The sequence below is a fragment of the Melanostigma gelatinosum genome (assembly GCF_949748355.1).
Source record: "Melanostigma gelatinosum genome assembly, chromosome: 4".
In the NCBI taxonomy this organism is placed as follows: domain Eukaryota; kingdom Metazoa; phylum Chordata; class Actinopteri; order Perciformes; family Zoarcidae; genus Melanostigma; species Melanostigma gelatinosum.
In genome coordinates, this window is record NC_136637.1 from 10022949 (window position 1) to 10038545 (window position 15597).

The window sequence follows — 15597 nt, forward strand, 5'->3', positions numbered from 1 at the left end:
AGTGAGATTGCATGCATATTGTACTACTCTAATATATCCCCTGAAAAATCCTAACATTGTGGGTGTGATTTTTCTTTTTCATGTTTTGTACTGAATAATGATACAGAAGCCATCGAAAAGCAACATTCAACAGAGGCTAGATGTGGTCTTACTTATTATTTGCCCCCAAACACGTGCACTTGAACCAGAGCAACAATTAGATGCAATAATTGCTCATATTCTTTTGCAATTTTGTCATAGAAATGGACCACAACACTGCAATCAGGAAAAAAGTATGCGAGGGAGGGAGGGTTTTTAGCAATTTAACTGCTTTTGAGTCATTCCTCATCATTTGTCATTGAAGCATTGAGTAAAAATGAAGAGTTCTCTTCCAAAATGATTTATTCAGGACCTTGAATTACATTACGCTTATTTTGTAATATGGCAAAAGATGAATATAGATGGTATAAAATGGCAAAAATGGAGCAAAACTCTGTAAATAACAAAACAAAGGTATTTCAGGATGCATTTGAACCACGAGTGAAGTTAAATAGAATACAAATGATCCAAAGATTTCTCCTGTAAGATGCATTGATTTGAACCAATTAGGAAAACAAGACAGATTCATAAAGGACAGCCCAAAGGTGGAGAATTATAAATTGGAGCCAATTAAAGCAGAAAACGAAGGCAAGACAAGCGTGGCTAATGATACCATATTCATCAACTTCTGACATTCTTTTTACATGTCAGGCACTTAGCTGATGCTCTGATCTGGGTCGTCTTACAATGACAGAGCAGGATCTGTAAGGGTTGTTCAAGGACTCCATGTGTCCAAGGCTAGATGACTGCTGACGGACACACCAGGGTGAGTTTCAATTCTGGTTAGCTGGCTGAGTAACATTTGCACCCTAAGGACATTTACTGCAGCTAATTCCTTCGATATTGCTCGTCCTCCCACCTTTGCATGAGTTTGTTTCTCATGTTTCTAGGGTTAAATCACAAGGAGCATATTACTTGTAATAAAGTGAGGAAGAACAGGAGGTATAAAACATAAGCAGCATTAAAACTGCTGACTGTAGGATATCCTGATTCATCATTTATCATTAATCGTGAGAGGAGCGAATTTGTGTAGATGAACGTTCCTGATAATTTTTACTGCCATTTCCACATCACATTATATTGTCTTGAACGGATAAACCAGCCATTTCGAAGAGATACACGTGTTATTAAAACATGTGAACTTTATGAATGAGACAAACACAGTCTTCATCAGGCTATTTGATTATTTCGGCAACACGAATAAAATCTCCTGCGACCCACTTGTGGGTCCCGACCCGGTCTTTGGGAATGGAACTGCGCAGACAAACATCAATTGGTTAATGATTCAGAGTTTAGGAACCATGCAAAATGTGGGCCATTTTTACATGTCAGTGTGAAAAAAACTTGGTCTTTACATTATTCATGTCCACAGCAGTCCAACAATCTGTATGTTAAACCTGAAAGTTACACAGATAGATATATGGACACAATCTCAGTAGGTATATCATTGTCACAAACCCATCCGCCCCATCTGTCTGTCTACCTGCCTGTCTCTCTCCTCTCGTTCACGGCCTGTCACGACTGCTCTCCAACAGGCCTCCTGTGTCTGGATTAATCTCTCTGGTTGACTGCTGATCTGAAGGTGGGTCGGTCGCCATCCACCAACACCAAAACTAATTTCACTGTGTCACTGCATGACATCCCCGCCCACCATCCCCACCGACACTCACACACACGCTGCAAAATGTCTTCATCTGTCTCTGTCTCATCTACATGGAAGAGGGCAGGAGGGCGGCTGACTAGTCCGAAGGACAAAGGTCAGCGCATTGAAGGAGTTCATCATTCTGAGGTGTCAGAGCCGCTCTTTAGGAGAGCAGATGAAGGGGTGAGGATGAGAGGGAGTATCAGAGAAAGAGGGGGTGTGGGGGGGGGGGGGGGGGGGCTGTTTTATATTTATCCAGTTATTGGTTTTCAGCCAAAAGTTCATCATGGCCTACGGAGTTGTCTGGCATCCACTTTGTGCGAATCAATCATTAAACATGGGTTTCACGATCACTTCTTGTCTTTGATTGCATCTTAATTATGAGAAACTACACACATACACACATATCTTAGACGAGCTACGAATGGTCATTTGGTGGCTAAAAACACACCAGAGGGTTTATTGAAACACCAGACGCCGGTGGTCAAACACACACACACACACACTTGGTCATTCAGAAATGATCACACAATGCATCCACTGCACGTCTGGCATGAGGTAAACAGCTTTTAATAGCATCAAACCCACTGCAGTTTGTTTGGTACCATCTGTCCAGTCCATTGTGTTTCTCTGGTGTGGCTCTTTGGAAGCCCATTAGGTGACAGCTGATGTATGGGCTCTTACAAAGCCCCCAGCCAGGCCCTCGGGATCCTGCCATACTGTTTTCTCCCCGTATACTATCTATTTCTTCTGTTTTGTCTTGTTCTTTCGTTTGTCCCTTTTCTGCTTCACTCAGTGTTTTCCAGTGGTGCTATGTCAGTTTAGTGGCGGTAGGAAGGGGCACGTTAAGGACCGGCGCCAAAAGTAGGGCTTATCAATTGTGTTGTTTGCGGCTCGGCTAAGGGAATTTATTTTTGAACTTTTCCACAAGCTTGTGTGTTGAATGTGACTCTGTTAATGCAATGACGTCACACAAATGCAGCCATTGTGTAAGTTGGTTGCTACAATACTATTGTATTGTGATCCGTAAACTGTTACCTAGTAACATAAAATACAGACAATTTTGCATTACAAGAGTTTTCTTAAGTAGAAATGCCGGAAAGTGAAAAAGTGTTGACCACTAATTCCAGGGTTAATTCGGGACAGTCACATGATACAGTGAGTGCAATTGTAAAACAGGAAGAACATCATTTAAACTTCTACAATGCCCTTACTGGCCTACATCATGCATCCTTGTACGCAAACAAAGTGTGAGCACCACTTACACATTCCTCCGCTCAATTCAGAATGTTTTCTTGTTTACAAAAAAAAAGAAGTTGTGACTGTAAGGAGGTTCCTTGAGAGGTTGAGGGGTACACTGGAGTTGAGGGGTGGGGGGGTGAAAGCTGGGTTCAGGAAGTTTTCACTCCTTTCTTCCCAGGGTGCCCCTGGCCTCTCCAACTTCCAGTCAAAGGCTGAAAAAAGCCAGATGCAGGCAGGATAATCACCACCTAATAAGAGGCTATGTTGAAAGCAGGCTGGCGCTCATACACTGCAAGCTTGAAAGGCACGTGCACGCTAATACACACCGACCACACGTACAGACGAGACATATGCACACACACAGTCAGGGCAGGTGTAATTATGGTGCGTTATGACACACTTCAGAAAGAAGCGATCACTTGCAATCTGTACACATGTGGACAAGCACGTGTACAAAAAAACATCACACTCACATATAAACACACAGACCAGATCCTTTTTCCTTCTTCTGACTTTAGTCCTCAACCGCCATCCTGGAAAAATGTTAGCACATGGCAAAAGATATGAATAATTTTGTGATTTGCCAATTATCAATTTAGCGAGACAGAACAGGATCCCCTCTGGTTTTGTGTATGGTTGGTGTCTGTCTTTGGTGTGACCCTATGGAATAATATGAGGCTAAGCATTGAAACTGTAGTCCTACCCGCACTCTGAAGAAAAGCGACAGGATTTCTCTGAACCTTTGGGATTCTAAATGTTGCAGACAAAATTGACCTCAAACAAACGTATCGACGGAGAACTCTCTATAAATGCTTCATGAGCCCACATATTCGTTTTTGACTTGTGATATACAATATCTTATTTTGGCCCTCATTAAGTGTTAAAAGTTGATTTTTGCTTCCTTATCTTGGAGCAACTTCTGATGAGTATGTTGGCAGTGCTAAAACATGAGAAAAAAAAATCTGCTGACCACCAATCTTACATTTCATCAGAAAAAATTGGCTCAACATCAAGCAGCGTTGGTGGACTTCAGCCCAAACTGAAATCAGCACCATTAAAAATAAAAATGTGGCACTACTGTGGTCCACCGTTCCATGAGTATTACAGCAGTGAACATATGTTTTCATCATGTGTCACTACAGGTTTTTTTGGACACTAACAGGCTGATTTTGGCTGCACCCTTTCACACTCATGCAGGTTTATGAATTTAGCAGCGCATTTACAAACACTGACTATGTAAATGAGCACAGCTGCACAGTGTACCACATGTGAGAGTGCTGCTGCTGACACAAAATACTTTTATTTGCCTTGCTTTAAGGCAGCCATTCACTTAATTGTATGATGCAGAACGGTACCACTCTGTGTATAATATTTAAGCAAATAAAAGACTGCAAAGGTAACAGGTAATGTTGGACAGACACTGCTTACGTTTTCAATATTACTGTACTTTGTTCAGTCAAGTGATAGAAAATGTAGCACTGTGATAGTATGTGGACTTTACCTTCCTTCTCGTGTATGAATATTTGCTTAATTTCATTTGCACATCTCTTGGTTTTCTTTCCACTTTTTTGTCACTTCCTCATCTGCCTGGTGTGCTTCTGTTACGGTAGTATTTTTACCTCATAACAAAGGGGAGGCCGGAGCCAGCCATGTGGCCGGCTTTGTGCCGTCGACACACACGCTGCGATAATAACGCTACCAAAACTGGTTTACAATTATAAGGAATTTAATTCCACTGATGTAAGCACGATTACAGTTATACATTGGAGTGTACACTCCTATGACATATTAAAACAATAAAACCCCATTTGCAAAAAACCTCAACTCAGCTTCTCAGGTGAAAAACACGTCCGTCCTCCGAGAGCCATGACACGAGAGAGGAAAAAGGCTTAAATTAAACCTCCCACATCTGTTCGATAACACCTCCTCTCCATTTATCTCGATTCCTATTGGCTAACTTCCAGGAGTGTATTCGGCTGTCTGCCCCTGAGTCTAACACATTCAATGACCGTCAGTTACGTTTTAACCCCTTCTATAATAATCCTTCAGTATGAAAGTTAAACTTCTGCAACTTGGCAGAAGCTTCATGCTTCTGCATGTATGTTTATGCTTATGTTTATCTTAATTATGCATTCTCAAAACCCTTATGATTATGACTAACTATGAATTATTAATTATGAATTATTAAACACTTTTATTATATCTACTAACTACAGTTTTTTACTCAAATTTCTTACACTTCCATCTTCCTAATACCTTTTATTCCACCTTTTCCAACTACGCTCTTCTTTGGAGTTTTGTCTTGTGTGCTGAATGATTATTAGCTTTAGTTCTTTCTTTGTCTGCAAAGACATGTGAAACGCAAAGAAGTGCTTGCAACATCAGCCTTCTCTAGTTACATTTTCCCGCCCAGTGATGTTTGAGTAAAATCTACGTTTTTCAATCATCATCATTTCGGTGGTCTTAAAAAACACACTGAAGTGCAGAAAAGCAGCAAATGCACAAACACACTGTATGACTCCGTGAAAAAAAAAGTGCATGCAAACACATGCAAGCCATGATTGTAACACACAAAAAATATCCCTCGCCACAAACATGTGCAATCCATCCATCCTCTCACACACAACACGACCATTAGTCCAAACGTACACATCCCCCCCCCCCGTGGAACAGCACACCCAGTGTCCTGCTCTAACACCATCAGCAGCATCAAAAGGAGAATCTATATCCTCCCGTCTGTCTTTTTTTCATTTGAGTGACTATGTGGAACAGCAGCAGCAGCAGCAGCAGCTGCAGCCTCTCTCCCTGCTTGTGCTCAGCCGGCAGCAGCAGTAGGTTTAGTAGGCGAGGCAGATTTATAGCGGTGGAGGTGACCTCTGGGGCCGTAACACGGTGATGGGTGAGTGGCTCTCAACAGTAAGCTACTGGCACTTGACAAAGTGCCCGAAGCAGAATGAATTTACTTCTCTTTTCCTCAATCATCAAGCAGCCACTGCCCTGACCCCCATCCTGACTGCTATAACAAGATCTCCCATCTCACAAGGGCCTGAAAAATTTACTGTCACATCTACTTTTCAATGAGCTCAAGTGAGCACTTCTTTCACCTTCAACGGAGCAGTTGAGGCTAACCTGCCCCAGTGTGTGTTTGTGTGTGTGTTCGATGTGGGGTGGTGTGTGAGAGAGAGGGAGATACGTTGGTCCGCTGGCTTGCTCCTTCACCAACCCAAACTATTTGTCTCACACCCACAGACCTGAACAAACACACACACACACACACACACACACATACACTCAAACGCTGTAATACAGTATTTGCAAACATCACAGAATGAGAACCTATTGCATTGCAATCTTTCAAACACAAAGACATACAAATATTGTATCTTTGCACACACTCAACAACAATCTCCCCCTTCTCTCATACCCTCGCTGAGACACAGACACAGACACAGACACACACACACACACACACACACACACACACACACAAGGAGAAAATGAGGTTGCCAGGTAGGGACAGAAAGGGCACTTCTATACGGATGTCAGCAGACACCTCTACCATTTATATTAGAAGTCAATCTACCTTATCACATCCCTTACACATACACACACACCAGGCATTATGAAGTCTTTGTGTTTGCCAGCTTTCATCAGCTTGATGGCAGCGGAGTTGGACTTAATGACCCTGATATTTATTTTATATGCAGACGATAAATCTTGGTGCACAACACATTCAAATTTCACCTTTCTTGCACTCTTGCTGTTGAGGTGAAATCACAATGGATGTGACAGGGAGCAAAGTAGATCAGATAAGATATACATGAGTAAATTAGATACATTAGCAGTTTGTTGCTAAGGTTTTGAGCAATACAAAACAAGAAACCTGCATTACTTCAATTAAATCGAATTCATTTCTTTTTAATCTTTTGTTACATATAATTTTAAAAAGTATAATTTAAAAAAACAAGCAACCTAGAGGAGGGGGTAAAGGAAGAGAAGTGAAAGGAGAAGTGCAAGAGCGACTTAGGGATAAATGGTGTCTGTGGAAGATAGCAAGTGCATTGGAGGAAAAACTGGCTTAAACTAACTTTGACTTCAGGAAAGTAGAGCTAGACATCCAGATATGTGACCATTTAAGAGTAGACTACGTCTGAAAGTCCGAGAGAAAAATGTCCGGACACATAAGAAATCACGTTCACATCACGATTTTGGTCTGTGCATAATTTTAAACTATAACGGCCTTTTTTGCTTTGACATTAAATCTTGTCTTCCGTCACAACAAACTGACACACTGAAAAATCTATGGAGAAGGCTCCACTTGTTTAAATGGTTACTGCATCAACTTGCCCATGCATAAAACGGTTACAGTCCCAATCAATACCTTGTAAATTAGATCAAGTAAGTTGGTTATGCCAGCATTTCATTTCGGCTACTTCACTCTTTACATTGTCATGACTAATTCAACCTCTTTTCTTTTATGAGCAGCTCTCTTGTCCACCGGGATAATGTTATCATGATGATCCAATAAAAATCAATGATTAAATGTGTGTAATTTTCCAGAGACGATGTATTAAAATTTATTGTCTCTCGCTCTCTGGTGAGCCATCACATCAGCCCTGGAGCGATCGACACTCTGCGGGTTACAACTGAAAGTAAAGGAGGGCATTAGAAGCTATTCAATAAGCCACTGTAAAATTGATCAGGCTATAAAAGCTGCTACCCGCCTGCTCCGCACCCACTCCAAACAGGGGAATGTGGCTGTGGAGGAGTAGAGCGAGTGACGGGGAGTAAGGAAAAAGGACAGAGAGAGAGAGCGAGAGAGAGAGATGAAGCAAAGAGAGAGAAAGAAAAGAAAAAAGGAAAGGGGAAGAAAGAGAGAGACTGGAGGTGAAAGTAAAGACAACTTTTAGGGAGCAGAAAGAGAGAAATTATAAAAGGGAGACAACAGGCAAAGTGTTTGCAACAAACAAGATAAAATGGAAAAAGAAGGGAGCTGTGATTTCTTTCCTGACAAAGCACTCAGTGTAAAGTCACTTCGTAGTGAAACAGTGGGATTAGCCATATTAAACTACTATTAAACCATTACAAGTACTGTAACTCACCGGTCACTAAGGTATTCTGCGGAACACACCCACACACGCCCTAACACGCCACAACATACAGTTTCCTATCTTCTTTTTCCAGTTTCATCATGTATATATAGTTATAGGGCAAACCAAACAGAGAATATTCTATTACATTATACCAGCTCCATATAAATACACACTGCATCGTGGGTAATAGGGCCCCCTAGAGGCCTTACCACCTTGACTTCAGAGACGCCACAGCTCTGGTGGGGTTGTATCAGAAACCTTACATTACTAAATGAGTGTCTTTTTTGAAATAAAGTCAGACATTTTATCCAACTGAATGTAAAACATTTGCTTTGTCTGCTGACTATCAAAGCCGGTGACGCACTCGTACAATTTGAACACTGTCAGTGGAATATTCATATGCCCATCCACATCTGGATTGCCACACCCAACGCGAGACACATGTTTGGCACTACAACAGATTCTGTTCCTGAAAACATATCGTGCCAAGGTGTAACGGGTCAACTTTGACAGTTTATTGCAAACTAGTGGCAATGAAATCAAAGGAGAAAGTTGATCTACAGAAACAATTGTCATCTCATCAACCCACCCACCCCAAAAAAATAAAGAATTATGAAGGCCAATTTTGGTCAACACCTAAGGTCAGTAAAACAGAAATATGAGCACATTTTCCCACCAACGTTAATGAGTGCAGATAACTCTCGTAATACTAGATGAACACCCGGTTGATAATCTGGATATGGACAGTATGCCACTTGAGCCGTTCTACTGCCGTCTTAAAAAAAAGGAGATATTTCAAGAAATGAGAAAATTCTAGTAGCGAAGAGCGGTGCTGTCGGCTGAATCAGCGGCAGTCGCTCGGCAAACTGCGTTTTTCTTTTAACTTTCAATTCTCCTAAGCATCCGTGCTTCACAGCCCCTTGGGCTATTGCCTTTCTCAATCTGTCCCTGGAGAGGCAGGAGTTATGGTCCTTGTCGATTGAGGAGAAAGGGATGTTATTCCCCTGTCACCCCCTGGTCGCGCCGCCATCCTCCCTGCCCTGATCTACGGCCTGACTCCCCCCCCTTACCCCATTCCTCCCTCCCTCTTCCCCACTTTGCGTCGTCGTAAGCTGCCGGCTATGTCGTTGCCATGGGCTGTTGAGATGAGGACGATGAAAAAATGTTCTAGGGGGGTGGTGGGGATGCTGATATTGGTTTAGAGGTGCTGTTGGCAGCTGCACGATGTTAGTAGTGGGGAATGCTTTAGTTCTGAGATAAAACACTTGCAGGAAAATTGTTGTGTGTGTGTATGAAAATGCACAGATTGACAAAGTTTGCTAAATTTGCGATTTAGGCTGATGTGCCTTGTATAAAGCAGCACACGTACTAAGATAGATTACTGTCCTCTCTTTGCTGGAGAAAGTGGGGATGACGTGGGGCGGGGGGGGGGGAGTGGTAAACTGTGAGACAGCTCGGCCCAGGAGAGGTGACCTGCCCCAGGGCACGTGCAGGTCTTTGTGTGACACCCTTGATAGGGGAGCAGCGACAGGGTTAAACAAGAAAGGCAGTTAGCTGACGGTAGTGTGGGATCAAAGGGTCCCTGTCCCTGTAGGTTTGGTTTCAATTTGGCCGGCTGCCTGCTACAATTGGATTTTATCAATCCAATATTTGTCAAATGTATCATACGATTTTTCCACAGTTCAATTCATGACTATGTTATATAAATTCACACGGTGGATCTTGTAATTCTAAAACTTTTGGAAATGTTTTTGTTTCTTTAGACAGTATAGCTGAGTGGAGCTAAATACATTCGGAATTCAGTCGTATACCAGCATGGTTAAAAGTGGCTCAAAACAATCCTCCAAGAGACAAAAGCTTGGCTCTACCATGTGTTGACAAATGTTTGGAGAAGTACGCATGAATGTTCAAATATATCTTTGTGCAATGAGTTTCATTTGTGGTTTCTAAGAAGGAGAAAATGTGTCATGGGTGGCTCTGTTCTCTGGTATCATTGAAAGAAGAGCACGACCATGATCACGATTTAAGAAACTGACGGCAACGTTATACCTTCAACACCACCAGAACACCTGACACATGCTCAACAGAGGACTTCCAGAGCACGGACTGCTCAGCCACATTTCCATACTGGTCAATGGTCGGCCTCTTTTGCACTATATTGCACCTTAGGCAAATCCTGAGTTTGTGAGGGTCTCTCTGGGTGAAGGAAGAAATAAATAAGCAGATAAATAGATGAATAACCCAGAGAAATGGGAGCCCATGCGGCTTGGCCATCCATCATATATCCTATTACCACGCACTCAGCGGCACCTACAGTATGTTAATGCAGTCAACCTCTGTAAGCAGATACAAATTCAACTCTTTTCCTCCTCAATTTGTTATATCTGACAACGCTACAGCTTGTGCCTTGTTGTTTCTTTGAATTATGAATAGATTCCCTTCACCAGACCTGTGCGTGGTAGCGTGGCGTTGGTATGCAGAACAGCTGCGGAATACAAATTTGAGTTGCCTGGTATGCTTTGTAGCGGCTGGGCGACTATGCATAAACAGTTACGCTTACAGCCACTTAAGAACAACCAAATGGGCACGATATTTCATCTTTGGATTTGTTTCATTGGGTGTGATGAATATCAAATGCCAGAATGTAGTACGAATGCAGTTAACGCAGTCGTTTTAAGTGTTTCAAATGATCGCAGAATGTTTTTGAGATTTTTCACACAACAGTGAGAAATGGTGGGTAAGCGCTTCAACTGACAATTTAAATCTTACTTCCTGTCACGAAGTCCTTCTCATAATTTAGCCATGACACGCGGAGGCACAAATATTCACAAGTATCATTCACAAACTGAGAGAATAAAGGGAATGGAAGAAATGTGTGTCAGAGGAAGAAAAGGGAGCACAAGAAAGAAGAAAGGACAGCTAGCAAGTAATTCGAATTAACAAATCAGACACATGGGAAAGAGAGAGTGAAAGAAATCAAGTGGGAGGGAGGAAGAGGAATGTAAATACATGGCAAACCCATAGCACATTTTGACTGTTGCCTGTTTGTTTGGGTATTTACACTGAGGCTACAATCAAGTCCTCAAAGCTTCAACCCACATGACAGCACCCATTTCAGGGCCACATATCCTCTAAACAGCCAAGCCGAAAAAGCCAAATCTCAGTTCACACTCACACACACAAAACCCCAAAGTCATATACACTTATTTGTCCATCACTTCAAAATGCAAAAAAGATGCAGGGAAAATCGTCAAAATGTAATTTGTGCACAGAGGGAGGGCCGGGGGAAGATCAGTTGTGAGGAAGTGATGTTTTTGGGACTTGGCTGAACTTTCAAGCCCTGTTTGGTTTGAGCAGATGTAGAATTAGTACACATCACTTTGCATCAGCAAGACATTGAACACAGGCTGCTGCTCAGAGGCGAAATACCTCTCTGTCACACAGACACAAAGGCACAACTCACCTCAAGTGTCCGTGTAATTATCAATGTGATGTAAATTCCCACAGCAACAAATTCTTATTTTTAATCTTCCTGAAGGAAGTTTGGTGTCTCAAAATACCAGTGGCCTGTTACAACCAGTAGAAACTAATATAAAACACAAGCACTTTTATTCCACTTTGAAGCTATAGGGGGAAAAAAACAACTTTTACTGCGGCCACCTTGAGCCAGCATGTGAAGTTTAACTTCTGTTTTATTAAATTTACCTTTAAATGCAGGAGAAATAGGTCATATTTTACAGCAAACATTTTCTGCAATGTTCAAAACAACTTTGGACAGACACTCCATTTATGTGTGAATACAGTAATCATTTGGTTAAAAGAAACAGTTCTGTATGATAGCACTTCATAATGTTACAAGTCTTAGAAGGGAAACATTGTAATTACAAGTTGCACTAAAAATGTGTGGACATGCACATAGTAATTCTACTTCTACTACTACTACTAAAATAATAATAATAACAATAATACACTTAATCCATCAAGCACATTCCATAATAGAGGTGTAGCTCAAGATGCTGGCCAATAAAAAATAAGGAGAGGTATCAATACAAGGATACCATCACATAACACTCTGGGCAAGACATACAAGTTAAATCACACATTCATGCATTTAGTACACTTAAATGACAATCAGGGATATCTGAAATCATAATGCATTCTGCCACAATAACTGATTTAGACATGCACATTCAAATGAGTAATCGTCATACAGAAAAGAAACAGAAAATGCTGTCATTACACAAGGGAGTATTTCTTTCATTTATTTTTGGAGCAGGGGAACCTGTTGCATGTCAATGAACTGGGCTAAACATGCATGACAAGTGATGGCGTGTGGGTGGAAGGAGGCAATAGGGGAGTCAACCCCATGGTGGTGTCAACGAAGGATCTGTGCGTAATCTGCAGAAGATGCATGCAATAGACCGGCACACTACTCTATCTACAAGGCCCCTAATTGCGAGGGATGCTGAGGAACACATGTTAGAAAAAGAGGAAAGGGGAGGAGTGTCAGATGTCAGATGTCAGCAATGTGCAGGCATATGGTTCTTACAAGTTGGGCTACGTAAACTGGAAATGACACCAGAAATCAGGTTTGCTACGATGAACTTGTGAGGACTGCATTATACTCTGCATGCAGTATCTTACTTCGTTAAGTTGGAACAGGTTATGTTGACATCACACCACTGAAATCCCACACATGATTGTGACATGTAGAAATGCGAAGATGTTAAGAAGACAATAAGGACACGTGCCATCCAATACTGACACAAATTGGATGTGAGACAGCATGATAAACACAAATTTCACTGGAAGTAAAACAATACATATGGTCCAGTCAAACACTGTTTGAAGCAAAAGAGACCCCACAGGAAAAAAAACTCAGTGACCTTTAGTGAACCACAAAAGGAAGCTAACTGCTTGACCATCTTTGTTTGTTGAGAAGGAGGCTTAATTAAACAAAGCGGGAACATGATGTGAGGTAACACAAGTGATCCAGCATTTATTCCTCCCTAAAAGGGCTTACAACCTTCAACTCAGCCATTGTGTGGGGCCATCTCATCAGGAATGCAACACTCACACACCCACACAACCATTCCCCTTTCAAATCAAATCCCCCCCCCCCCCCCCCCCCCACACTTCACCCCTATTCCTTCATTATGCACTTGTCCTTCTCGTGTGCTCACAGCAAATATGTGCTTTACTTTGTTCACATTTTTCACCATGTACCCTCAACATAATCCACTGTCTGCCTTGGACATTTGTGCCAACCATCTTGAGTAAACAGAAATATGGAAAAGGCATAAGGAGGGGCTGACCTTGCACATGCACGCTACCGCTATCACTTAGAAGACGGTGTGGTTATTGTAAAGAAAAATGGGGCCCATCTGTTTGCATGTTGTTTGTGCTTCATGATAAGAAGGCATTTAGTACCGTAAGTGTAGCGTACCGATGAAATAAATCAATATTGTAAAGCCACCACTTCACAAACGGCAACATTCTGCTCATGCTGGTCCTGGCATGGTTTGGCCAGATTTATTCTTATTTATTTTTTTACAAATAATATGAATGTTATTTGATGGAAAATGACAGATACGGCAAACATTTTAATGTATTGCCCTGCACGCTGAAGCCAAGATTAATTTTTATACTTCAGAGATTCGGCATGAGAACTTGAATTAATCAAACACGATGATTAGTTACAGCAAATTGAGAGTGCGTGTTTGCCTGTGTCTGCCCTGCTGGATGATAATACGCATACAGTAGTACTCGTTTGTAGTGTGTGAGCACTCGGCCAACAACCCATTCCCAGCACTTAATCACACGGAGCCGACGGCATTTGCATGTTGTTGCACTGAGACAGCAGCAGATTGGACGAGTAGCAAATGGGCTGAATAATATCATCTGACAATCAATTATTTCTGCAATTGTGTTGCATTAAAAAAAAACACATGATTTCTGCTGCCAAGTTTGATTTGTCAGGTTGCATTGGAGGTTCCGTCATGTAAATGTGACGGAGGAACTGATTTAACTGCTGCTGAATGAAAGAGACAGTAATAGTGTTGAGGACCATGCAAATCAACTGCAAAGGAAACGCTGTAAATCACAGTCCGAGAGGTGCACAGAGCGGCAACAAGGAGCAGTAGCACACAGCACATGTACTATTCAAATGTCATTATTGTACAAGTCACGAACCATAACACATAGTATTTAACAATAACATCTTGTGTGTTAATTATTCAATTATCAATAAAAAGTCAGTGATAAATAATAATTGGCATAAACCTCTGCATAGTTTTTTTGTCCCTTATTTCAGTTTGGGTTTTCTCTGTTTTTGCACACAAATAATCCCAAAATAAAAATGAGTTAACGCTTTAAATGCTGCATCAACTCGAGCAACAGAGCAAGTGACACTAAGACCGGCTTAGAATTACAGAATGAAACCAGGGATCGACCTCTCCCTCTTTCTTTTGCTGCTTTGAAACTGGTGTCGCCACTCTTTTCCACAACCAAACGACTCTTAACTCTGCTGAGTGCAGCATGGGTCAGGCAGCGAGATTGAAGCCAGGGTGTCTGGTTAATGTTCAGGTTTAACAGGAGATTTCTGATGTCTGATTTCACTCAACTGGCCAGACGATACTCTCTGTTTCAGAGTGCCTTGCAGTAATGTCTTGCAGATATGCCAGTGGGGGGGAACAGTGAGGGGATAGGAGGGCAAAGACAAACTTGAGTAACCTCTCTGAATAACACAACACAATTGAAAGCATCACAAACTGAATAATCAACACATGTCCAAAAATGCAATATTATGCTGCATTAGATCCAGTTGGATGTGCCAAATAAACCGAAACTGAGTGCAGAGAAAAAGTTTATGCAGAGAACAAAAAGGAATTTGTGCAAGTATATAAGTAAGTAAATATAAATAAATAAATGAAAGTCCTTGTGAAAATATATTACCTGTAAAAATGTGAGAGGAGGGTTTCATTGGAACTCATGTCATCAAGTGGGAAAGCTTTAGATGTTTGGATGAATTTGGTGCAGCTTAACTAGTCAGCCGCATACTGTGCACAGACACACGCCACACATGAACTGTCAACACTTGATAATTCCATTGAATTAATCAGTCAAAAGGCTTGGCTGCATTAGAGGTACTAAACTATAGAGAGAGCAAAAACAAGGCTGCAGGTGCTGCCCTCTTCAATAGACATCGAGAGAGAAAAAGGTACACAACTCACTAAATACTTCACTTGTTCTCATATATTCCGATTTCATCTTTCATTCTAATTGAAAAATATATGGGTGGCCTTCCATGTTCTGTTTAAGTGAGGGTGGATTGGTTGTGCTTTTTGAGAAGAAAGGCCAGCAGAGTAATCAAACTAGCAAGCAATCTTGTAACTTGCTGTTTTATCTTCAGTTCCAAAGAGAGCTGGTTCAAATCCGTTCACTGTGAAAAACTGTGTGGGAAAAGTGAATAAGAGATAGTAGTAATATAGTTAAAGCACAAAAGCCTGTAACTGTATTCAAAAGTCAGACAGAAGTCTCGAA

General features: G+C 41.5%; 1 protein-coding gene across 1 annotated transcript in view; it reads right to left on the reverse strand.

The window, feature by feature from the left end:
* The window catches only part of LOC306776029 (adhesion G protein-coupled receptor D2), a gene marked incomplete at its 5' end in the record, with an annotated part of 85179 nt that overhangs the window by 18856 nt on the left and 50726 nt on the right, over nucleotides 1–15597 (reverse strand). The window lies entirely within an intron of this gene.